The sequence below is a fragment of the Panthera uncia genome, chromosome C2 (genome assembly GCF_023721935.1).
Source record: "Panthera uncia isolate 11264 chromosome C2, Puncia_PCG_1.0, whole genome shotgun sequence".
NCBI lineage: Eukaryota > Metazoa > Chordata > Mammalia > Carnivora > Felidae > Panthera > Panthera uncia.
Window position 1 is genome coordinate 52,688,028 of NC_064810.1, and position 26,608 is coordinate 52,714,635.

Consider the following 26,608-nt stretch of genomic DNA (forward strand, 5'->3'; position numbering starts at 1 on the left):
TAAATTAAAAAAAAAAAGAATATGTTTCTCTTCGTTCATTACTTATGATAAATGCACCATAAGAATATAATATGTTAATGATAGGGCAAGCTGGCTATGGAGTAAATGAGAACTCTCCATATGTGTTTGCAACTCTGCTGTAAATCAAAAATTTTCTAAAATATAAATTTTATTCATAAGAAAAATTAAAAATAAACTGGGGTTATTTGCAAGAATATGTTCTTTGCAACCAAGTAAATTGTTTCCATACCCAAACTTTGAAAAGCATTCTTCTACTCTTGTTTGAACACTTAGCAGTTTTAATTTTTTTCTGTTATAAAAATTTTTGGTAAACATGAATACTCCTAATTAAACACACACAACTATAAATTAACATGATTCTATGTAAGTGTGGGTCTCTGGTCTCCTCACTATACAGATTTATAAATAAATGTATATCAATACAGTTAAGTTTCTTAATAAATATTGCCAAAATTCTCATCAAAGAGCAATATGACCCATTTACTCAATAAATTATTATTATTTTTTGTTGTTATGTCTCTTTTAACAAGTATGAGTCATGATTCTTGAGTCTGATTTCTGGATCACCAACAAGATCAAGTTTTTACACCTGAAAGATTAAGTTGCATCTGAGTTTCTGTAAATCGCCAACATAAAAGTCTCCTTGTATGTCTTCCTGACAGCCAGCCAGTCTCCACACATTTCTGGGAACTTAAAACTGTCACAAATCACCATCAGCCTGGATTGAAAAAGAACATACATAAATGTTTGTACCAACTTGGCAAAAGACTTGTTGCAAGGCCTTAAGATTGTCCAAATATGATTACTCCAATCATGACTCAGTCTCCCATTTATGAATGGAAAACAAAACAAATTTCAGTAGCGGTCAGTCGTCTTAAGCATAGCATCTGGATTAGACTTACCTTTTTACAATAAGAAAGATCACCATAAATAACTAGTATGTGATTGAATCTGTGGTCTGAGTAAACTTGTGAAAAATTAACATACTTGTGTGTGTATATCTGTGTGTGTGTGTGTGTGTGAGAGAGAGAGAGAGAGAGAGAGAGAGAGAGAGAAAGAGAAAAGAGAGAGATGGAGAGAGAGTTTTGCTACATTCCTTATCTATCACAATCAGATATTGGTAAGATTAATGAGAAGTCATCCATAAACTATTCCAAGTTGCATGGGGGGAGTTAAGGTGAAAAATATCAATTAAAAATGTCTTTTGGGGCGCCTGGGTGGCGCAGTCGGTTAAGCGTCCGACTTCAGCCAGGTCACGATCTCGCGGTCCGTGAGTTCGAGCCCCGCGTCAGGGTCTGGGCTGATGGCTCGGAGCCTGGAGCCTGTTTCCGATTCTGTGTCTCCCTCTCTCTCTGACCCTTCCCCGTTCATGCTCTGTCTCTCTCTGTCCCAAAAATAAATAAAAAACGTTGAAAAAAAAAATTTAAAAAATAAAAAAAATAAAAATAAAAAAATAAATAAAAATGTCTTTTGCATTTCACTAGTCATTTTGTTTTGTTTTGTTTTGTTTTGTTCCTGATCAGACTGGCCACGACTTGAACAGCCAAGTAGAGGAAAGAGAAGTTCATAATACTGAAAACTCCTGTATCAGGTCCCATTTATACAATTCCTCAAGTTTATTCTAACAGCAAGTTAAAATAACCTGGGAAGCTAGCATTACCACGTTCTTTTTACGGATGAGGAAGCTGGGACACAAATAGGTTAATTTACTTTTCCGGGATCACACAGCTTAACAGTGATGATATGACATTCAAATCCAAGTCTGCTGAACTGTAAAGTCCACATTCTTTTCATTAAACAAGTTTGAAAACTAATATAAGAGAATCCAAAATGCAGTATAAAATATACAGAACTGTTTCTCTTACACAAGCTCCTAGGATAAAATCAAGAATTAGGTTGAAATAAATGTTATTTCTAAATTCTATTTGAATATTTTTTATTTTGATTCCTGAGTGGAAAACATTACCCATTCCTTTGTATAATTTCCAGTCTAGATAATTTAGGGTTATATTAAATGCTCTATTGAGTAAAAGACTATTTCATACATAAAGTTTATTTTCTCTACAACTCAGTTGTAATTGGTCACAATAATTTATATTTAATTCATGTATTTTTCTTTAGTGTTTAGTCAATTATTATGCTGCCTTTGGATTAATCATATTTTTAGGAAAATTTCTCCAATCTAGCATTTGGCAGTGCAATGGATTAAATAGCATGCCCCAAAAGATATGTCCAAGCCCTAACCCCAATACCTGTGAATATGACTTTATTTGGAAATAATGTGTTTGCAAATGTTATTAAATTAAACATCTTGAACTGAGATCATCCTAGATTTATAGTCAGCCTTAAATCTAATGACTGGTATCCTTATTAAAGAAAGAAGAGGTAGATTGGTTACAGAAAGAAGATGATAGGAAGATTGAGACAAGGAGTGGAGTGAGCCTCTATAAACCAAGAAAATCTGTGGCTTGCTAACTCTTACCAGCGGCAAGAAGAGAAGCATGAAACAGATTCGAAGAGCCTCTGGAAGAAATCAACTCTGGTGATGTCTTGCTTTCAGTCTTCTGGCCTCCCAAACTGTGAGAAAATACATTTCTGACGTAAGTCACCGAGTTTGTGGTTATTTGTCACAGCAGCCCTAGGGAATGAATACAGGAAGTTTAGCATTTTCCTTTTAAAACAGAAAAATACATTTATCTGAGCTATCTGCCCCAGTTTATTTCAAAGATGGATCTACAATGGCTTCTTTCTATTCAGATTGGTATTTCAAATCAGTATAAGTTTCATAAGTGACTCTCCTGTTGAAAAAAGTAAATTTCAGCCAAACATAATAAATCTTATGACATAATTATAGGATCTTATGGATCTGAAACCAGAAACTTTCAACAACAAGATCAGTGAAAATGCAAGACAATTATAAATACATTTATAATAAATTCAGGATCTTTAAGTAAATTTCAGAGAAAATTCCAAACATTTGTAATGGTAACATTAGAATATTTATAATGCTTGAAGTTCTTTGCATTTACTGTCTCATTCAGTCCTTACAAGGACCTCGTACAAGCACTCTTATTATCTCTGACATTTTGATGAATAAATTGAAGAAGACAGGTTAATAAATTAGTGCAAAGTTATTAATCAAAAAATTCAAACCTAGGTAGTCTGTTCTTAACCTTAGTTATTTTATTCATTTCACACATCTGCAATACCTGATTTTTCAAAAAGTGGAAAGTGCAAACACCAGTTACTCAGAAAAATTTTTTACAACTTTTTTTTCAGTGTCTATTTATTTTTGAGAGAGATTGCAAGTGGGGGAGGGGCAGAGAGAAAGGGAGACAGAGAATCCAAAGCAGGGTCCACACTGTCACCGCAAAGACTGATGTGGGGCTCGAACCCATGAACTGTGAGATCATGACCTGAGCCAAAGTTGGACGCTCAACTGATTGAGCCACCCAGAGGCCACATTTACCCAGAAAAATTTCTAAAGAGAATAATTCAAAGATGGAACTTATTAAATAAAATAATGCCCAAAACATAAAATGCCACATGCATTTTACAGCTATTTGAACTGAAATAGGGACTCGATGGATCTTCTGAGTAGACTCGAACTAGGTATATGACTTAAAACATTATTTCTTGAGGCGCCTAGGTAGCTCAGTCATTTGAGCAACCAACTCTTAATTTCGATTTAGGTCATGGTCTCATGATTCATGGGGTTGAATTCTGAATTGGGCTCTGCCCTGACTGTGCAAAGCCTGCTTGGGATTCTTTCTCCCTCTCTCTCTGCCCCTCCCCCATTCTCTCTCTCTCTGTCTCTCAAAATAAACAAACATTAAACAAATTTAAAAAAAGATTTCTTAAATGTTTTATTTAGCTTTTTAATGCCATGTTAAATTCTTCTCCTGCTGTGTAAAAGGCTGGCATTCCATGGCAATCATGAAGTCTTTATACCAAACCCCTGAATTGGTGGTGACTGGCATTGAGCCTACCTCTAAATGTATCCTTGATATATGATCACTAAAGATGATGGAGGTATCAGAACAAACTTTAATCTGAAACTGGCTACGAATGCTGAAACTATCACTGGTCACTGAGGTTAATCAGAATGTTCTCTAATATATATTAGGTAGTATTTTACAAAATAGTATGGGGGAGAGAGGGAGGGATAATGGCAATCAGAGTTATGAGACTCTAAATTATTGCATGATGGTGTTAAATTTAAGAGCATATGAATTATCTGGCCTGATCTTCTGCCACCTTCTTAACTCCTTTGTCTCTTTATAAATAATAAACCCATGAAAAGTTTGAACTCATGAAATAATGGCGAAGTGTTGGGTAACTTGAATGCCTTTATAAAGTGTAGGCATTACATATAGATTTTAGCAACTTTTTTTAATTTGAGTATAGTTGACACATGATGTTAGTTTCAAATATTCAACAACTCTGTATGTATGCTAGGCTCACCACAAATTAGCTACCATCTGTCACCATGCAATGCTATTGACTATACTCCCTATGCTCTGCCTTTCATCCCCATGACTTACTCATTCCATAACTGGAAGTCTGTATCTCCTACTCTCCTTCACTCATTTTTGCCCATCCACACCAACCCCTCCCCTCCAGCAACCATCAGTTTGTTCTTTGTATTTATGGGTCTGTTTCTGCTTTTTGTTTGTTTATTCATTTGCTTTATTTTTTAAATTCTACAGATAAGTGCAGTCATATAGTATTTGTCTTTCTCTATCTGATTTATTTCACTTAGCATAATACCGTGTAGGTCCATCCATGTTACTGTAACTGATCTTGTAATCTCCTTTCTCTGTAATCTACCATATTTCTATAAAGCTAAATTTTCTAAAATTCAGATCTAATAAAAACACTGACATTTTAAAATCATTCAGATTTTCCTATTTATGAACAAGATCACTTTGAAACTCTTTAGAGTAGTTAAGTGTGTAAAGTATGAAATCAAAGACTGTGAGTGGGAATCACAACTCTGCATTTACCAATTGAGCAGCCTTGTACAAATTATTCAATCTCTCTAAACCTCAGTATCTTCACCTGAAAAATGGGGGATCCTAATAGTACCTACTACAGAGGGCTGTAGTTATAATCAATAGAGAAAACATATGCTAACTGCTTATCCTAAGTGCTTGCATAATCAGTTCTCAGTTAGTAGTAGTAGTTTTTAATGGTTGTTATTACTATTATACATCATTCACAATCTGGGCTTATCATACCTTTACTAAACTTATTACTCACATTCATCTGCCTTTTTCAAAATAAACCATCTAGTTTCACATTTCTTTGTAGTGTTACCTTTGTCTAAAATTTCCTTCCTCATGACATTCACAGCATTCCTGATGTGTTAAACTTCTGGTGCATTTTTCAAGATCCAATCCAAACATTGCTTCCTCGGAGAAAACTTGACTAGGTAGAATTCCTGGCTCCCTGAATTGTGCTAGCATAGCATTTGGAAATATTTCTCTCTTAGCACTTCTCATGCTGGATCACAGATAATTGAGGGAGTCTGTCCTTCCTAATGTCAGAGAGTCTAGCCTTCCTACTAGACTAAAGCTAGGGCTTGGTCATATTCATCCTTTCCAATACCTGAAACATTTGCTAGCACATTGGGTAGTAAGTAAACATTTAGTCAATGAAAGCAAATTAACCTGTTTGCACTATTCCAAAGCCCATTTTGGTACTAGTTTTTGCTCCAGTAATGGAGAGGTGGTTTATATCAGACTAATCCCCCCACTAAAAACAACTATAAACCCTGAAGCAAACATTTGAAAAACCCCAACTATTGAAGGCATGAGGGAATGTCCAAAGGCAAGCTAGAAGTGGAAGTGATACAATCTAGAAAGAAGAGAATTACATTGAAGGAAAATCTATGTTTATATGTTTTTCCCCCCCGGAGCATTTTGCTTCTGTGTGACTGGAGCCGTCTGAATTCAAACACAGAACCAAAGTCTTATTTGTTTGAAATCTCAGGAGATAGCTTTTAGGACTGCTGGTAGAGCTAGAAATGGAAAGGAAAAGTCCAGAAATGAGGTAGGCACAGAGGTGAAATCCCTGAAATTTTAAACACTGACTCAACCTTTAAATTGAACACCCATAGAACAGACTCCAAAAACACAGCATCAGGGAATATGGGTAAAACTGAAAAAAAATAGCAGGTATTTTAGCTGCTAGCCACAACAAAGGAGACAGAGCTTGAAGTTTTAATCTTGTTCTGTTAGAAGAGCTTCATAAGCAGTTTGGGCATTCCATTAAAGCCTCAGGATAGGTAAGCCTTAAGAGAAAAGTTACCAGCCCAGGACTAAGAATACCCTTAAGACTAAGAGCAAAATCAAAACAAGCCATCTTCCACATAAAACCATCCAGATGAAACTAATCTTTACCCATATAAAACCAATCTTTCATATGTGCAGGATGATCTACTTTTAATTGCCTGCTAGAGCAAAATCAACACTCTTCAAAGGAAGATAATAGAACATACAGTATCTACAGCATATTATCCACAATGCCCAATATACAATTAGCTATCACTAAACATACAAGGTAATGGGAAAATGTGGCCCATAGGTCCCGAGAAAAATAAATCAATAAAATAGACCAACAAATGAAAGCAAGCTGCTATGGATTACCTATAGGTAAATTTTTATTTTGTTTATTTTTAAGGAATATTACCAGAAATAAAGAGGGGCATTTTCTAATAATAAAATGGTCAATCTTATCAGGATGACATAACAATCTGAAATTGATATGCACCTAATCAAAGAGCTTCGAAATACCTGTACCAAAATCTGGTAGAACTAAAGGGATAAATAAACATACCTACAATCTGGGTATGAGGTATTTTAACACTGTTTCTTATTAACTGAATAAAATTACTATTCAAAAATATTAGTAAAAATACAGACTTAAATAATATCATCAACTATTTTAATCTAATTGACATTTAAAGAATATTATACCCAATGTCTGTGGAACATATATACTTTTCATTTGTAGATGGAACATTTATCAAAATAGAATACATGCTAAACTATATGTCCTAATACAGCTCAAAAGAATAAACTTTTCAGCACATGTGATCTGATAGTAAGGAAATTAAATCAGAAGTCAATAATCATAAGTTACCTGAAAGGGCTCCAAATATTTAGAAATTAAACAAATACTTCTGAATAACCATAGGTTAAAAAAGAAATCCCAAGATAAATTGGAAAGTATTTTGAATAACATAAAATAGAACATATGAAATATGCAGGATGTAATTAAATCAGTAGAGAGATACAAAATTATAGTTTTAAATGCTAATATTATAAAGGAAGAAAAGTTTAATTTTTTTAGTGTTTACCTATTTTTGAGAGAGAGAGAGAGAGCACCAATGTGTGCAGAACTGCGAGCAGGGGAGAAGCAGAGAGAGAGGGAGACACTATCTGAAGCAGGCTCCATGCTGTCAGCACAAAACCTTACATGGGGCTTGAACCCATGAACCATGAGATGATGACCTGAGCTGAGGCTGAAGTCAGATGCACAACTGACTGAGCCATCCAGGCACCCCTAGAAAGGAAGAAAGCTTAAATCAAAGTATTTTACTAAAACCACTATCTTATAACCATGTTCAACAAAGTTTTCTTTGTTTTAATAATACCTCCAGGATAAATCCTATCTCTGACTGAATCCAGAGTCCTAAGATTCCTAGCTTCTTCATGGAGAAATCTGTTCTAAGCATAACACTCAGTAGCAGCCATAGTCAAACAATCCTAGATAAGTGAAGCCACACAGCAACTTTATTTTTTTATTACTTATATTTTAGAGCACAGAAATTAATTAAAGAGGTTATGGAACACTTATCTGCACCCCCCTTCCACCATAACACCCGTAAATAATCTTACATATGTGCATATACACACACAAATATGTCTTACAAAGTAACAGAATAAAGCCATCTTTCCCGTTGTGGTTAATAATCAAAATCCTTATCATGGTTGATATTTCTTACATTAGAATGTTTCTGTATCACTTGAAATTTGAAAGTTCTGCTTTCTTCTACTTCTTGTACCAATTGGTACAGGGAAATAAATTTTACTATGTGGATCTCCTTTTAGTTAGGCATTCTGTTATTACTTTCTTATAAAAAAGGTACCAGCTAATAAAAATATAATCACATATTTAGTCTCGGTTTTTAGGCATATTTTAGACTTTCATGTATTCACAAATGCAGACTGAATTCACTAAATTCACAAAAGCATAGCAAAGAGTTTATAACTCAATTACCTATTTGCCTGGAATCTCAGAGAGAGTAAATGAAAATACTTATTACAGACGTTTCCTTTCATGAGTAGAATCAATATTTTTATTATTTTTATATTTTAAAAAATGGATTGGTTATCTATAAAAACAATTATATCCTTAAAACAAAAAGAAGACTTCTAATTCATCCACATCTAGGAAGTCATGATATGTTCTCTAAATTTATTAAAAAAAAAGCTTTCAAGTGCTTAAGGACAAAATATTCTTAAGAATTTAGAGCTTTATAAACATATTTTTTCCTTTGTCACTCTAAAGTTGTGCTATAAGAATCTGTAAAATCATGTTTCAGAATGATTTACTTTATCATCACAGAATGATAAAAATCTAGTCTGTAAACCTACCAGGTTTAACTTGGTAGTTTAAGTTAACCAGGTTTAACTTAATGAAACCTACTTGTTTCATTAAGGATATGTGTTTTCTTGATCTGTTAGCATCTTAGCTGGAGATAGTATTGAAATGTATACAGGACTGCATATTGTTTTATTGTCTTCTATATGCATCTTTGGGCTTGGGGTTCAGACAGACACCACTGTTCTTGTGTAATGAATTAACTAATTTGTTGTTGTTGTTGTTTCATTCTAATTTCCATTCTCTAAGTACTACTATCTATTTTTCCAGGTCCTTAGTACTTGTCAGCCAACTTCGATTTCATCAATATCTGCAAACTATTGGCCCAACTTTTCCTGCTTTCTTACCCCCTCAATGCCCTCACTCCCTTACTCAGGTGCAGCTCAGTGATCCATCATGATCATCATACTTTTAGATTTCTCTCTCTCTCTCTCTCTCTCTCTCTCACACACACACACACACACACACACACACACACCCTCCAGTTTTTTTCTATCTCCTCGGAATATACCCAAAAAAGCACTACTCAAGTTAAACCCAAAATTTAGTAAGTCTTATGTCTGGACCCCAACACATGAGTACAGATGGAAGAAACAGAATCTTCTTGCTTGGACCCACTTTAAATTCTTGAGCCCAGATTTCAAGTGGGCACTTAACATTACATAGCCATGATTGTACATTTCACTAGTAAATTTGTTTTCCCATCTTCAATATAATAATTTAATGTCAAACCTCCTAAATTTTTTCCTTTCTTTTTCAGTCTATGATCTCAATTTGTATTCATTGAGGAAATACAATAAGTATTACCTCATTTTTCCTCTACCAAATATACAAATCTTTTTCTATATTCAGATGCTATTTTCTCTTTTATTTTAATTAAGAGTTGTCCCTGATCCTATATAATATTAACATCTCTACTTGGATACTAGATCCTAGAGCTTCTCATTTGCTTAAGGACTTCATCTATTTTCTTTTCTGTCTCATCAGTGTACTCTTTCTTAAACTTATATCCTCCTTCATCTATCATTCCAACATGTTTATCTTTGTATCAAAGCCCTTTTTTGAAAATATTTTCTGTACACTAAGTAGTAAATCTATTTCTACCATTTCAAACTATTCTGATGTGTCTTTCTTCCTCCTTCTTCACTGAAATTACCTTAATGATTACTACTTCCTTATTGTCCTTATTGTCCATTGTTTCCAATGGAAACATATCTGTTCTCATTCAAATTTCTGTCCCAGGCAAAATGGTTGCCTTCTCTTTAAGCTTTAAAACTTCATATCCTTGTAACTTTTCTTTGTGACCCTTAGCTTTTTATTGCACAAAATACCTTTACGCAAAATATTGTAGTGCCCCGGGATTGGTTTTGAACCCTGTTCTTTTTGTCTATTTTCTTCCGGAATAATTATATATCCATGGATTTAAATAGCACTATATACTCTGACTCCAAAATTTCTATCTCTGTTTTGTTCCCCTCAGCATTACACTCATACATTCATTTGTCTACTTGACCTTTCCACTGTGATTTATAATAGGCATTGTTGGCTTTTGCTTATCTTCAAGATTCATTGTAAATGTTAACTTCTAAGAAAAGTCATTCTATCTAAAATTCTTTCTATCCCATTACACTACTTTATTTACTAAAAGATGCTTATCATGTTTTGAAATAAGCTTATTTATTTATTCTGTCCTTTATTTGCTTACTTTCCTGTTCCATTAAAATACAGTCTCTTTGATGGCAAGGTTTTTCTCAATCATGTTTTTCTCTGTATCCTTAGCACCTAGAAGAGTACTTAACACACAGAAGGAACTCAAAATATTTGTTCAAGGACACTTAGAAAACACATTTGTGAGTTGAATTCTAATATTCATCAATACTAGTATTCATCAATTCTAGTGAGAGTTCTATTGATTCATTAAACTGGAAATGTTATAGTAGATTTTAAATAACTTAAGGTTACAACTTACCTGTAAGCGTAACACTGCAGCATTTATTAGCACATGCCATTGGCTTCAAACTCCCGTCTCTCCACATCTGATGTGGTAGCACAGGTTACTTTTAGGCATAAGTATAAATTGTCTTCACACTGTTTCTTGATATTTTTAAATTTAGGCTACATTGTTTTGATAAGTAATTATATTTTATAAGTTTTTAGACCCTATTATCACAGTAAAGTAATTCTTTTTCATTTATATGCTTCAAACCAAGAGTTTGGATGGGACTGGATTTGATATCCACCAGTCAAGGTGGCTGAAGTGAAAATCAGCTTCTGTGAAGACTTTTAAAAAGACCATGTATGAAAACTGCATAACTAATAAATTAATCAGAATTTGATGGCAACTTCATTTCTATTTGAATACATATGATGGCAGAGATTATGAACTACACAAGTGTTACCAAGCATATACTCATGAAAAAATATGACTTGCAGTATGCAGAAGTATAGTTTTCTGTTTAAGGTACCTGGCTTTATGTCACAAATTTAAGATAATACAATGCCATCAAAGATCCTAAAACACAGTTTACTGTTAAAATCTTAGGTACTTTGTTGTTCTATTTAACTTTATAAACTATATGTTCTGGTTACAATTGATGACTTTGGTATTATTGAAGATTCCGAACAAAATTAAGCACAATCTAAGCAAATGTACTAAATAATAAATAACAATTAATCCCTCTGTGTGGACCAGAGAGTAGAATTTGAGTTTTGGGTTTTTTTAGGGTTTTCCTTTTGTTTTGTTTTGTTTTTTGTTTTTCTTTTTGATTTTTCATTTGTTAGCAGCCTGTTTAGCATCTTACCTACAAACTATCTGGTGAATAATTACAACCTAAAATTTGTGGGGTTAATACTTCCCAGAAGAAGATGAAGGAATATCTGAAAATACGAGATTCAGAAACTATCAGTTTTTTGTTGTTTATTTCAAATTCCATATTTTTCACCTCTTTCAATTCTGATTGCATGAATAGAGCCTTTAACATTCTTTAAAATTAACCCCACATTTCCAAATTTGTATTAGCCCATGGAAATCTTTGTAGGCAGTTAACCTTGAAACATTCAAAAATCACTGAACACTTATACTAAGGAGATGGTCTTGAGACCTGAAAGAAGAAAGTTCAAGACATAAATGGAATAGAATATAATCCAGCTTCATTTTTTTTATTTGTATCTATATAGAAACAATAAAATCTTTCTTTAGTTCTTTGATGTCAAAGTGAGCAGCAATACCTTGTACCAAATTCCCTCCTATGATTTCCATTACTCATACGGATAATGAGGAATTAAGTGTGGTTTCTGTGTATAATAGAATGGTTTCTAAAATGGATCCATCAAGTAAAATATTGAGAAAATACAGATTTACCACACATCTTACCTTGTAATCAACCTCTGCTCATCTTTTTAGTATTATTTTTGCCTTTCTCTGCTCTTCCACTCAATGCCTTGCCTTTACTGAAATAATTTTTATACCTCAACAATATTCTCTATACATTTTCTTCCATTTTATAGCCTATTACCTCTGCCTGACCCACCCCACTCTCAACACACCCCAAATGTTCCCCATAACCCACCTCTTTTCCTGGCTTAGCTACTACTGCTTTTCAGCTAAGGTGTTGCTTCCCTCTCTGTCTCATTCCCTGCCCAGTCGGGGTCAGATGTCCCTTAAGATAACACCTGGACATATCTCTTTCATGGCACAAAGCACATATTATTTTAACCTAATCGTTCTTGTTTCTCTGGATCTGAAGGCAGAGACTGTGTCTCATACATTTTTATTCTGAGCTCCAAACTGTTATGTAACTGTGCAGTGCATGATGATAATTAACTAACAAGTGATTACTTAATGAATGAGCTCAAATGCATAGGTGATAACACAAGCAGTGACTAGACAAAGGACAGAAGCAGTCAATTCACCCAAGAGGAAATAAAATTAATTAAACATACCTTGTTTACCATGCAAACTAAAGAAGTGAAAATTAAAACAAATTTTGTGTTCAGGCACTTATTCAAAGATAAACTATATTGATGACATTATTCAATGATAGTAATTATGAGATAAAATGAGATCGTCAAATATTACTAGTAGAAATATAAATGAGAAAAAAAAATTAAAATTATAGTAATGAATGCTGAGAACCATAAAAATGTTAAACACCATTTGACCCACTTTGGGAATTTATCTTCGACAAAGGAATCAAAGGAAGGAAAATCTCCAACTCACGTCCATAAATTCCAGACACATCTACTCAGCTGTCAATTAAACATCTCTACTAGAGCATTTGGCAGGCATTCAAACTCAACATGTTTGAATTAAACCCATTCTTGCCTGGAAACTTGGCTCCCAGTTATAAGCTAGGGAATATTCTTTTTTAGTTAACAGAACCACCACTCACCGAATTGCTGACATGAGAAATTTGGGAAATATCTTTTAATCCCTCCTCTCTACTTCACTTGGCTCATCCGATAAAACACAAAGCCTTGTCCACTTTACCAACTCCATTTCTTCTTTCCATCATCTCATCTATACCTTACTCCAGGGGTCTAGGCTCTCTAACTTGAATTGCTTCTCTTGCACCCACTCTTAACCAATCAGTTTTGCATAGTACAGATTCTTCTTCTTTTTTAAAAATTTTTTAACATTTATTTATTTATTGAGTTATTGAGTTATTTATCTATTTCTGTGTATGCAGGGGAGGGACACAGAGAGAAGGAGTCACAGAATATGAAGCAGGTTCCAGGCTATGAGCTGTCAGCACAGAGCCTGACACAGGGCTTGAACCCATAAACAATGAGATCATGACCTGAGCTGATGTTGGAGGTATAACCACTGAGCCACCCAGGCACTCCAAGATTCTTCTAAAATACAAATCTTGTAATATCACTGTCCTGCATAAATCTTTCCAGTGCTTTTATGCTAAGTGAAGTAAGTCAGGCAGAGAAAGACAGACACCATATGTTTTCACTCTTATGTGGATCCTGAGAAACTCAACAGAAGACAGGGGGGGAGGAGAAGGGGCAGGGAGGTTACAGAGAGGGAAGGAGGCAAACCACAAGAGACTTTTAAATACTGAGAATAAACTGAGGGTTGATGGGGGGGGAGGGGAAAGTGGGTGATGGGCATTGAGGAGGGCACCTGTTGGGATGAGCATTGGGTGTTGAATGGAAACCAATTTGACAATAAATTTCATATTAAAAAAAAAGAAGAAAAGAAAAAATCTTTCCAGTGTTTTCTAGTGTTTAATGTTCATTGCTCCTTAACTTGGCTTAAGAGGCCAGTTGTTATATAATACAGGGCTCTCCTTTACTTCTATTGCTATGCACCACCCAGGTTCTCTAGTTCCTCTGAGACCTTGTGCTCAATTTACCTCGTCTGTTTGGAAGGGTCTTCTCATCCCATTTCTCCTTCGCCTACTCATCCGTTAGGTTTGGACTTAGTTGTTATTTCCTTCAGGAAACCTTAGCAGACAATATTGCTTATCACCATATATTTTTCTTCTGACAACATGTGTGGCAATAAATAAATTTGTTAATTAATAATAAACTAACTTCCTGGCCTATTGGAATTCAGGAAGGCTGACATTATTTCTTTCTTGCCGGCCACCATATCCTTAACACCTAATGCACTAAGACAAATGAAATATTTATATATTAAATTAATAATGCAATCACCAAAAAGTTAGTTTAAAAAGAGAGAGAGATCAGACAAACAACAATAAAAGCAATCACATTCAATGCTGTAAATGAGACTGGGTAACCATATATTTTTGGTAGAAATGTGAACTGCTACAAACTTTTAGATTAACTAAACTAGCAACATGTACTAAATTAAAAAAAAAAAACATTTGTTTTTCCAAGTTTTTATTTAAATTCCAGGTAGTTAACATACACTGTAATACTGGTTTTGGGTACAGAATTTAGTGACTCAACACTCACATTCAATACCTGGTGTTTATCACAACTAGCGCTCTCCTTAATCCCAACATATTTAACCCATAGCTCCTCCTCACACCCACCACCCCTCTGGTAACCATTAGTTTGTTCTTTACAGTTAAAAATCTGTTTTTTGGTTTCCTCTCTCTCACTCTCTCTCTCTCTCTTTTTGGAATCTTGCCATTTGCAATGATGTGGATGGAGCTAGAGTATTATGCTAAGTAAAATATGTTAGTCAGAGAAAGACAAATACCATATGATTTCACTCATCTGTGAAATTTAAGAAATAAAACAAATAAACATAGGGTGTACTAATTTTTTTTTTAAAAACTCTTCCTGGGGTGCCTGGGTGGCTTGGTCGGCTAAGCGTCCAACTTCGGCTCAGGTCATGATCTCACGGTCCATGAGTTCGAGCCCCACGTCGGGCTCTGTACTGACAGCTCAGAGCCTGGAGCCTGTTTCAGATTCTGTGTCTCCCTCTCTCTCTGCTCCTCCCCTGTTCATGCTCTGTCTCTCTCTGTCTCAAAAATAAATAAACATTAAAAAAAATTAAAAAAAAAACAACTCTTCCTGTTCCTTGGAGTAGTATTCTCAGTTTTGGAAATCTATCTGCAAATATAAAAGCTTCAGTATAAAAGGACCTATATACAAAGGATTTTTGAAAACATTGTATAACCACCAAAGCTAAAACTAAAACTAATAACAGATTAAAATATTAACTTTTGAAACATATGTATGTTTATCATTAAGAGAAACATAGAATTGATATTATACAAATAAAGTATTATTGTACAGTTATCACAAACAAGAAGATAGATGTACATTATTGACTTGTAAGGATATTCCAAGATATACTGTCAAGTGAATACTGCAAAGTTTACTTGAAAAAAATCAACAACATAAAAAATATGGATAAGTATACATACATATATGCATAAAAATGTATAGAAAAATACACAAACAGCATTAGTTAACATAAAGGGTAGGATTTGAGAGTACTAGGGAAAGAATATTAAATTTCCCCTTATAAATTTCTATCATTTGATCTACTACAATAATATAATGGAAGAGGGAAATGCCCAATTTGAGTAAGATGAAAGGTACTAAGAAAATAAATGGTGATTATTCAATTTTTTACAAGTATCTTGAAATGTTTTACATTTTTACAATATGTATTTTGAAAATTGGAAACAAAAGAATGATGTCTTTTCTCTATCAGTCAAAACTGGATCTCTATATCTCTTTGGTCATTTGTTTATAAAAAAATTCATTTCTGTATTATTCCATACCTCTTTTTATCTAACCCAAATCTCAATCTTCCTAAATCCTTCTCCTGACTCTCTAAAATTCCCCTACTTTGGCTTGACTACTTGGTTCTTGAGCACACTTCCCTCCCTGAAGTCTCTCTTCATTATAGGCATTTATTCTTCCACATGCTCCATACTTCATACCAGACAGGGTGGGCCCCTGGTTTTCCCCACTCCTGCTTGTACAGTTTACTTCTTAATGTTGTAAAAGAAGTAACCAAAAGAGGAAAGAAAAAAAAAAGAAAAGAAAGAAAGAAAGAAAGAAGAAAGAAAAAGAAGAAAGGAAGGAAAGAAAAAATAGAGAAAAGAAATAAAGAAAAGAAAACGCTTGATATTCCAATAACTCAGTCCCAACCACACTTTCACTCCAAACATGAATATTCAGTTACTTACCGCTGTATCACTCATCTAAATCTTTGATATATTCCAAACTACAATATTGGTCTCTCACCTCAACTTCCTTTTAGTCCAGTCTCCTTCTATGAGTAAATGGCACTTCCATCTACCCAGTTGTTTATACCAAAAATGTGGGAATCATCATTTATAACTCCCTCTGTCATCCTTCGTATCTAATTAGAAACTACTTCCAAAATATATCACACATTCAATTCATGATAATAATCTCTTAGATTATATTCTTCACTCAATATCTGTTACAGAATTATACATATATACTTTCTTTGCAACATGATTCTGTACCTCTCACTAGAGTAGCTAGACTACATTTCCCCACCCAATGTTTTGGTTGGCCATGTGATTTGCTTTAGATAAAGGAATGCAAACAGATATAATATATGCCCCATCTGACAGGGGCTTTTGGCTTAGACTTTTGCACTTCTTCCTGTCAGCCATGAAAAGAACATTTCCAGGGAAGCTGGTGGTCCCAAGAAAGAGATTAGACACATGGAACAAGTCAATATCCAATGCTCAGGGAAAACCATTGAGTCTTCAGTCTACCTGCAGACTCATGAGTGATAAAAAATGTTGGTGATCTCTGAGGTTGTTGTTGCACATCACTGCAGCAAGATATTCATCTAATACTCTATCTTAGTCCAATACTCTGTCTCTTATCTGGGCTGATAAAAATGCAATAGTCATTTATCTGGTATTCAAAGTCTTCTGCAGTGATTCCCCACAGAATAGCCAGAGTAGGTGTTTTAGATATACAAATTCAATCATAGCACAATCCTTAGAATCACTGAGTGTTTTTTTTTTTATTGCACTAGAATATAATCTAACTCTATAAAGTCCTGATGATCAATTAATAGAAATATACTTCAGATTGCATGTGGAATTGCTAGTTAATTTTAGGGGAAAAAAACATTTTTTTTTCACGCACTAAATTTCAACCATAAGAAAAATGTTCGTGTTTGTTTGGTTCCTTAATTATGTGGAGCTTTTTCCATGTTAGGTCTCCAGTGAAATCTGAAGCTCTGCCTGGGTCTCTGTCTCCTGTCCTGCATGGTCTGGCTTATGCTTAATTATTTACCAGAATTTAGCTCCAATTCTATCTCAGATATTAAATTTACCCCATCAGTTTCATATCACTTCATATCACTTGCCAATATTTGCAATTACATATGTATATTTATTCATAAAATGTCTGATTTGTTTTTCTTCGAAAGATTGGAAGCTTCACTGGGATAGAACTTTTCTTTTGTTCATCCATGTACCTGGCAAATTAATTTGTGTCCGAGTTCTTGAAAGTATATTGTTTTTGTCACATTCTTGATAATATTTTGTTCTTGCTGAGTTTCTGTAATTGTATCCAGTACTGATTAAGGATGGTATTCATTTAAATAATACCAGAAAGATAAACTTGAATGACTTTTTATTTCTCTGGTGGTTAGACCAAGGAATGGGAATGGCTGAATAAATATCTAAAGGGGAGAAAAAAACCATCAAGTGATTTTAACACATATCTTGAAAATATAAAGGTAATAATGATCATTTACTATAGTCAAGAAAAGGAGCAAGCCTTGAGTATAAGAATCTGCATTATTTAATTCTATGATTGCCCCTTCTTGAAATGATGATCTTCAGTCACACACACCTTGGGGAAGTTAGCAATGTAAATGCACCCATAATGATTTATTTGAAAGTTTATCTGGAAATCCTTCCTGATTGAAGAACATCAACAGAGGAAATATTCAGACTTTATTAGGTGCTTGATAGTTCTTATGGTTGGTAAACATTATTAATCTACTCATGTACATGTTGGTTCAAACCTGGCCCATCCTATCTAAAAACTATTACTCTCCCACTGTTATCTGTTCACAGCACACATGGACACTACTCAATTTATTTCCAGACCTCAGGTAACTACATTGCAATCTTCTCTCTCAAGAAAAGAAAGTATTGCAGAATTTATGACCATTAGGATATTACCAACGTTCTATACTTTCACATAGATTCCAAAATATAATGGAAAACACTGAATTAGGACTAGAAGAAATTTGATTCTCTTATCTCCTCTTTCCTCTGCCATTTCCACACTAGGAAGAAAGTTCTTTTATTTTTCTAAGACTCAAATTTCTTTAAAAAAAAAAAAAAGGAAAGGAAAGGAAAGAAAAAAGAAAAGAGAAAAGGAAAGGAAATATTAAGAAAAGGAAAAGAAGAGAGGAAAGGAAAGAAAAAAAAGAAAAAAAGGAAAGAAAAGAAAAAAGGAAAGGAAAGGAAAAGGAAAAGAAAAAAGGAAAGGAAAGGGAAAAAGAAAAGGAAAAGGAAAGGAAAGGGAAAAGGAAAGGAAAAGAAAAAAAAAAAGAAAGAAAAGAAAAGGAAGGAAAGAAAAGAAAAGGTGGGAAGGAAATCTACTTTCTTTACTTATTCTTTTTTATTTATTCAAAAAACCAAATAAATCAGATAACACATGTAAAAGTACTTTGCAAAATTTTAAGACTAGTATTATAATAGAGTGCATTATTATATGCTTAATTACTCATTACTCTTATCTGTCTTGGCCAGGTTTCTGGTCAGACATTTTAACCAAATTGAAATAATTAAAAATATATGTACTTTAGGAATCGATATTTTCTGAAGTTGCATGACTCTAACATGGTAGACTGAAATTTGGCCCATTTTATTAAGAGATTTCTGTCAATTACTACTGTTGTGTGTACACTTTTAAAATTAATACATTCCCATTAAAAAAAAAACTATATAAAAGGGTTCATTTTTAAGAAGCTTGTTTGTGCCTCAGGGGAGCATCTGTCCTGTTTCCCTTTACCATCCTCCCCTGTAGGTAACCTCTTTAATTAGTTTCTGTTATAAATACCCAGGCTTTCTTTATGTAAACACAAATAGGAATATATATATTCCTGTGTGTTCTACAAAAGTTAGCAATATTCACTAAACTTACTTTGGTTTTTTTTAAAGGTTTAGACTTTATTTTTAGAAAAGTTTCAGATTTCTGGAAAAATTGTGAAAATAATAGAGAGTCTCATATATTCCTGTTATTAACATCTTATATTAGTACATTTGTTACAGTTAATGAGCCAATAATGATACATTATGACTAACTGAAGTCCATATATTTTTAAGATTGTCTTAGTTTTTTGAAGGAATTCCCTCATTTTGAGTTTGTCTAAAATGTTTCTAATGGTTAGACTGGAGTTGCCAGTCTTGGGAAAGAAATCCACAAAGGGAAGCTGTCATTTTTATCATATCATACCAAGGATATGTGCCGTCAGTATGACTTACCACTGGTGATGGTAAGCTTTCTCCCATGGCTATGGTTTGCTTGCTGGGTTTCTACATTGTGAAGTTACTCTTTTTTCTCCCCCTTCCATATCATATGTAATTTTTGCTACATGAAATATACTGCAAAGGTATTTGTACACACATATTCTGAAGTATTACATCCTGGATCTAATTAGATTTTTGGATCTTGTACCTTTGCATTACAATACTTTTGGCCTACATTCTACATTGTCTGAGAGCAAGAGCACTACCGGTGATTTTCTTAATTTGCATTTGCCTGAATTACCTAATCCATTTTTTATATTTAACCATTCTGAATCTATTTATTTTAGATGTATCATTTTTCTAGAGTAAAGCATTGTAACTTACCCTAAAAATATTTTTTTTGAGTTTATTTATTTGTTTTTTAGAGAAAGTGAGACAGAGCGTGTAAGGGAGGGGCAGAAAGACAGGGAGAGAGAGAATCCCAAGCAGGCTCAACACTGTCAGTGTGGAGCCTGGTGTGGGGCTTGAACTCATGAACCTGTGAAATCAAGACCTGAGCCAAAATCAAGTCAGACACTTACCCAACTGAGCCACCTAGGTGCCATCCATGCTAAAAATCTTTTGCTTCTAATACTTAAGCCCATTTATGTTTACTAAAAAACACATATGGCAGTATTTCAGATTTTGTCTCATACTATATAACAGGTAGTATTCAAAACAACATATAATGCATTAGATATGAACATTATATAATTTATGTACATGTGAATACATATATAAACATGTCTAAATTACACATGTATATATGTGTGTGTTTGTATGATTTTTTGCCTTTTTTTATAGTTCTGAAATTTTGGAAGTCTTGTATTTTTGTTCTAGTAGTAAACTTTACACTTATACTTTAATACAACACCCTTAGACCCTGCTCTTTAAGATTATTATCTACTTGCTATCTCTTATGAATTGTTAATAATTATGTTACTTACTGAATTAATACTTTTTCTCTTATGTGTGCTAAAGTCTCACTACTTGAATAGTAACTTAAATGATATTCTTTGACCCCCATCCTCACAGATGAAGACTCACTGGGCTTATTCTGGTTCCAATATTGCTCCCCCTTTCTCTCAATTTTTATTATTCTTTATATCATTTCTATGCTTGAGAGCACTTAAAATTTACACTCCTTTTTTTTATTCTTATCATCACTATTTTTTTTTTTTGCATTAGATCTGAAATTAAATATATTCAATGCTTACTGCCAGTTCTTTTGCTAAAATATCCTCGGTTGGCTGGACCGCTAGTATTTTTTTCAAGGAGAGCTTAGAAAAACAATATTCCCAGCATTCTTGCATAAAAATTCTGCATTTGTAGCCTTTATGTTTGAAGAGCGACTTGCTTAGATAGAAAATCCCTAGCTCACATGTTCTGAGAATCCTACGGTGTACACTCTTTATGGGAAAAGAGATGATGGAGTTGAATACTTACTAAAAATAAATTTCACAAGCATGACTTTAGTTCCTATTATATGTCAGGTGCTTAGTTAGGTACCAAGGTTATTTAAACTAAAAAGCAAAAAGCAAAACCATAACTGCCTTTACAGACCATACAGTCTAAGAGAGGAGTATGTCAAAAAATAATTACAATATAGTCCAAGAGAAACTAATAATAGCCAAAAACATGAAATGTTGAGTTAGTACATTTAAATCATCTAAAGAACACATAAAGCACCTAAAGCACAGATAAAAGTACAAATATTTGTACAAATAAAGATAATATGTATTCTATTTAATAGTGAAAGTGAATAAATGAATTTTAAACATCAAATTAATATCAATGTGCAGTGTTCTCATTATAAATAGTTATTTAATATATATGTATCCATTAAGTTAAAAGTGTTATTTAAAAGATGTAGCAATAGGGGTGCATGTCTGGATGGGTAGAGCAAACGACTCTTGATTTCAGGGTTGTGAGTTCAAGCCCCATGTTGGGTGTGGAGCCTACTTGAAAAAAATAAAAATAGGAGCACCTGGGTGGCTCAGTTGGTTAAGCATCCGACTTCAGCTTAGGTCATGATCTCACCATTGGTGGGTTTGAGCCCCACATCAGGGTCTGTCCTGACAGCTCAGAGCCTGGAGCCTGCTTTGGATTCTGTATCTCCCTCTCTCTCTCTCTGCTCCTCCCCTGCTGGTGCTCTGTTTCTGTCTCTCTCAAAAATAAATAAACATTTAAAAAATTTTTAAGTAAATAAAAATAAATAAATAAATAAATAAATAAATAAAAGATGTAGCAATAAACAGCTTTATCCCCCACCCCCACCCCACTCCTCACTTAGTGCCCTTTCAGACCATCTCTGGGGCATGTGTCCTTCCTTTCCTCTCCATGAGCTCTCTGACAGGTCCCATGATTGTTCCAATCACTCTCATTAATTTATTTATTTAAATATCTCCTGAGCATCTCTCACTTGATAGGTGTGGGTGATACAGCAAGAAACAAAACATAAAGCATAAACAATGTTTAAAGCTTTATAATATAGTGGTAACAAGTGATCTAGAGAAATGGGAATAAAGATTGGCTTGAATGTGGGGGTGATTTTATGTGGGCTGTCTGGGAAGTACCTCTGAAAGGTGAGATCTGAGACTGGAAGAAGTCAGTAAGCCAGGAGAATATGCGTGTGGATGAAAAGTATTCCAGATGGAACTTCAAATGCAAATCTCTATGGAAGGAGCAGACTCTGTGTGTTCTTGGAGCCTGTAACTGACAGAGTAGAGGAAAATGACATCAAAGAGGTATCAGGGCCAGATCATGTAGGGCCTTACATGTCAGGTTAAAAAGTTTGGATCTTTCTATGAGAGAAAAGGGAAGTAGTTGAACAGTTCTGAGTAGAGGGATGACAAGATCTGACTTTTACTTTGACAGGATCACCCTCAGCTATTATATTGAAAAATGGACAGTAGGGGGCAAGAATTAAAACAAGAGGACTATCATTAAGAGGCTTTTAAATGAGTGCAGGTGAGAAATGATGGCAACTTGGGGGAGTGTGCCAATGATGAGTTCACTGGGAAGTAGTCAGATTCCCGATATCATTTGCAGATGGAGCCAACGTGATTTCCTAATGAATTGGATAAAAGATGTCTGAGAGCAACTCAAGAATGACTTTAGAATTTTCTGACCTGAACACCCTGTAGATGCTGTATACTGAGATAGAAGAAGACCAATATAGAAACGGGTCTAGTGGACAGACTGAGACCAAGAGTTAAGTTTTGGCCATGAGTGGGAGAGAGCCAAAGCATAAGAGACTCTTAAAAATCTGAGAGCAAACTGAGGGTTGATGGGGGGTGGGAGGGAGGGGAGGGTGGGCGATGGGTATTGAGGAGGGCACCTTTTGGGATGAGCACTGGGTGTTATATGGAAACCAATTTGACAATAAATTTCATATATTGAAAAAAAATAAGTTTTGGCCATGAGAAGACAGTGAACATTCAAGGGAACAAGTTGAATCTATAATAAAGTATATGTGGGGCTCAGGTGATTGATTTAGGATAGTATAGGAGTCAGTTTCAGTTATAAATGTTATTTAAAGTCTTGGGACTAGATAAATTCTCCTAAGAGGTGAGTATAGTTGGGAAGGTAAGTGCAAGGATCAAACCCCAGAGCACTTCAGAATTTAGAGGTAATTTGGGAAAGCTACATAGACTAAGAAGAAATTTGCCAATGTTTGGAAGTCATCTGTGATCTTGATAAGAGCAGTTTGTGTAGAATAATTTGGATGAAAGTTTGGCTGATGTGAGATTCAAAAGAGAATGAGCTGGCAGATAGTGACAGCCCTTCTGTGTTTTGCTGTCAAAAGAAGTAGACAAAAAGCTCTCCAATTGGTGTAGTTGTAAAAAGGGAACGTTTCAGTCACTAGACTTTCATTCTATGTATGATGAAAAACTCCCAGTTCTGACCCATGTTAGCCTTGGAAAGGCTTTGGTGGAACAAGAGGGTATGGTTGATGTCACTCTTCTGTCTATCTCTACTACTCCACTCCATTAAATAAGCTACTTCTAGGTCCAGAGGGTGAAAAAAGAAGTAAGGAGAAGGAAGGAATTGTAAGGGAAAGAAGAGATGATATTTGACCAGCAATAATGGACTCTGACTTTGGTCTTTATAGAGCATGGAAGGTACTTATATTTGAACTGCAGGCTTGAAAAACGTTCAAACTTAGTCCCCATCCCTTCACCCCCCCACCCCTGCTCTGGGATAGGTCTGGTTTCCTAAATTCAGATAATGTCTCTTCCAGCTTGTCTTTTACAAATATTCTCTCTGTACCTTGGTTTTGAGCAGTTTACTACAGACAAATTCTTTTGAGCCAACTTCCCACCAAGTGATTTTCTTTGAACTAAGTTCCTTTAAGACCACAGGATGACCAAGATCTGTGCAGCTTTGCTCTTAAATATCTTGAGGAAAGCAGACTTTTCCTAACTCCAGCTTTCTCCTTGTTCAATCATCAGAACAGCTAAGCAGCCAGGCAGTCTTAACCTTCTAGACTTTTCCAGGCTGAGGTGTAAAGCCAAGGTTACCTTCTGATAACCTGGCCATTTTCTTTGCTATATAATGTTCCAAGGGTAAATTGAAAAGTTCTACTTTGGAGGATGAACTAAATACTGATAACTTATTTATAGTGCATACTATGACAAATACTGTTCTAGAATTTTTATTCGTATTAAAAAATATATTGCTCAGAGCAACCCTTTGAGGTAGGAACCCATTTTACTCACAGGGATACAAAAGGAATAGATAGATAGATAGATAGATTGATAGAATCTCCACTTTTAAAGTCAGAAGAAATTCTCAATGTTTGGTTGATTTTCTAGACTTTTACTTATATTTCAGGCAAATTCCTATCTAATATTGAAATGCAAGTATAAGCAAGATGTACATTACTTAAATGAATTCTTACTTTGTAATTCTATTAAGTAAATATATTTTACAAATTTAAGAAAAAGCATATGTTAGATAATGGAAAAGTATAATGAAATATAGCACTTTTATTTGCAGTCTAAATTCAAGGTATCAAAATATCATGTGAGTCATCTCAGAGGCTAGTATTATGCTAATACCCTATACACTTTAGCAAGTAGATGTTCTGGCTTCAAACTGTTTATCTTTTTAGGCTTATCTCCTGAGGAACACTGAGAAACTTCCATAGTAAATGCTGCCAACACTACTAATGGCCTATCATAAAAAATAAGCAAGGAGAAATAAATAAAGTCAATTCAGCCATCTTCCTCCAAAACTTCAAAGCTTATATCAAAAATTCACAACCAGATATAATTTTTAAAGCAGTAAAACATGGAAGTGTCCAGGAGCAGACAATAAGCATAGCATAACACATTACCTTTTCCTGTAGAAAATCCCTCTAGATCAATGTCAGTGTCAGAGTCACCTCAATGGATTATTTTAAATGTGGAAGGTCATTACCCATTTCTGGAGAGTTGGAGTCTTGAGGTCCAGGGTGGGGTCAAGCTGGTCCCTAGTTGATTCTAATTTTGACATGTACTGAAGCTGTCTAGCAACTAGAATAATTGTTCTCAAGTCTTCAATGTTCTCTGTACCATCTACATGAATACCATTTGGAGGTTCAATAACATTATTACTTTATATTAAAAATAATCTTTTCATTATTATATATATTTTTTCATTATATATATATATACATATATATATATTAGATAAATTGATAATAGATAAGATAGATAGACTTTTACATACCCAGCCTACAACTGATGGAACATTTCATTAGCCATTTCATGGTTTTGTATGCACACATTCACAGTTTTGGACTGCAAACTAAAACACCATTAAAATTCAGCATATGCTTCTCCCATAAAGTACTGCAGTATAAATGATTTACATTTAACAATTAAAAAAATAATGTTTCAGAGTATCTATATTTCCAATGAGGTGTTATAAAAGAGCATGCTGTTATCTACAAGAATACTGAATAGTAAAGAAGTATTAGTATCACTGTACAAAATAAAGAAGAAATAGTTTTCCTTATATAAAACCATAAGAAGCCATGGAGAACATGAAAAATAAGATACCAACCTGGTATGTGAAATCTACACTGAGTCTTGAACAATGAAAGTTGATTTGGAAATTTGGAGATCTGATCAGGATGTTGAAGAGGGAAAGAGAAAAATAAAACAACTTAGCAGAAGACAAGTGTAAAGTTGAAATGTTATTTTAGCACGTGAACTTCTGCAGAAACTCACATTAGCTAAAACTCAATTATGTAATCTAATTGTTTCTTGTGACACTTAGCTTTAAAATATTGATCAGTCATTAACAACTTAATTTGTAAGTACTTGGAACGCAGTAGGTAAAGACCCACACTGCAGGGTACAAACTATAAAATATGTGTGGCTGATCCATTTAGTCATCATCCTTCATGATTATCAAGAAAATGTGCTCAAGTTCATTTGTGACTAATTGGCAAACCCTCATTACAAAACAAAAACTATCCTTCCATTTTGAAAAATTTCCTTAACTGATTTTTCACTGGAACCAATTGCTTCTCTATCCTAAAACCTTTTTTTTTTTTTTTTTTTTTTTTGTAAAGGGGATTGCTTTATTCTTTTTTTTTTTTTTTTTTTTTTCCTTTCTGTGCTTAGGAACAAAAGCAACAAAAAATGATCAATATGGCAATCAAGATAATTCAATAAAACACTTTTTCATTTGTCTGCCACCAGTGAATGCCACAGTGACCACCACAACAGGAAAGAAAGAGGGGGAAACTCTAAGGCAGTGTTTGAGTTAATTTGCCAGTTTTAACATTTCTTTAGAAAAATTTGGTCCTTTGGTTCAGATACACAGTTCATAGTTCCATCAACTGAAGCTGTGCACAGATATACAGGGAGAAAATGTCTCGTTTCAGGTTAACTTGGTTTTAAACTCACAATGTGAATTCTCTATTTGAAATGTAGCTAGTTTTGTCTAGTCTAAATTGGGGATAT

At 34.2% G+C, this 26,608-nt stretch overlaps 1 long non-coding RNA gene across 2 annotated transcripts; it reads right to left on the reverse strand.

The window, feature by feature from the left end:
• Positions 1 to 275: 275 nt before the first annotated feature.
• LOC125920914 (uncharacterized) lies at positions 276 to 26,168 on the reverse strand. Of its 2 annotated transcripts, none has more exons than XR_007457245.1 (3): positions 25,701 to 26,168; positions 2,504 to 2,598; positions 276 to 739 (listed from the first exon to the last, which is right to left on the reverse strand). It is a non-coding gene; the product is annotated as an uncharacterized LOC125920914 (long non-coding RNA). The 2 variants fall into 2 exon arrangements; XR_007457244.1 differs by having other exon boundaries at positions 2,504 to 2,659.
• Between the last annotated feature and the right edge of the window lie 440 nt (positions 26,169 to 26,608).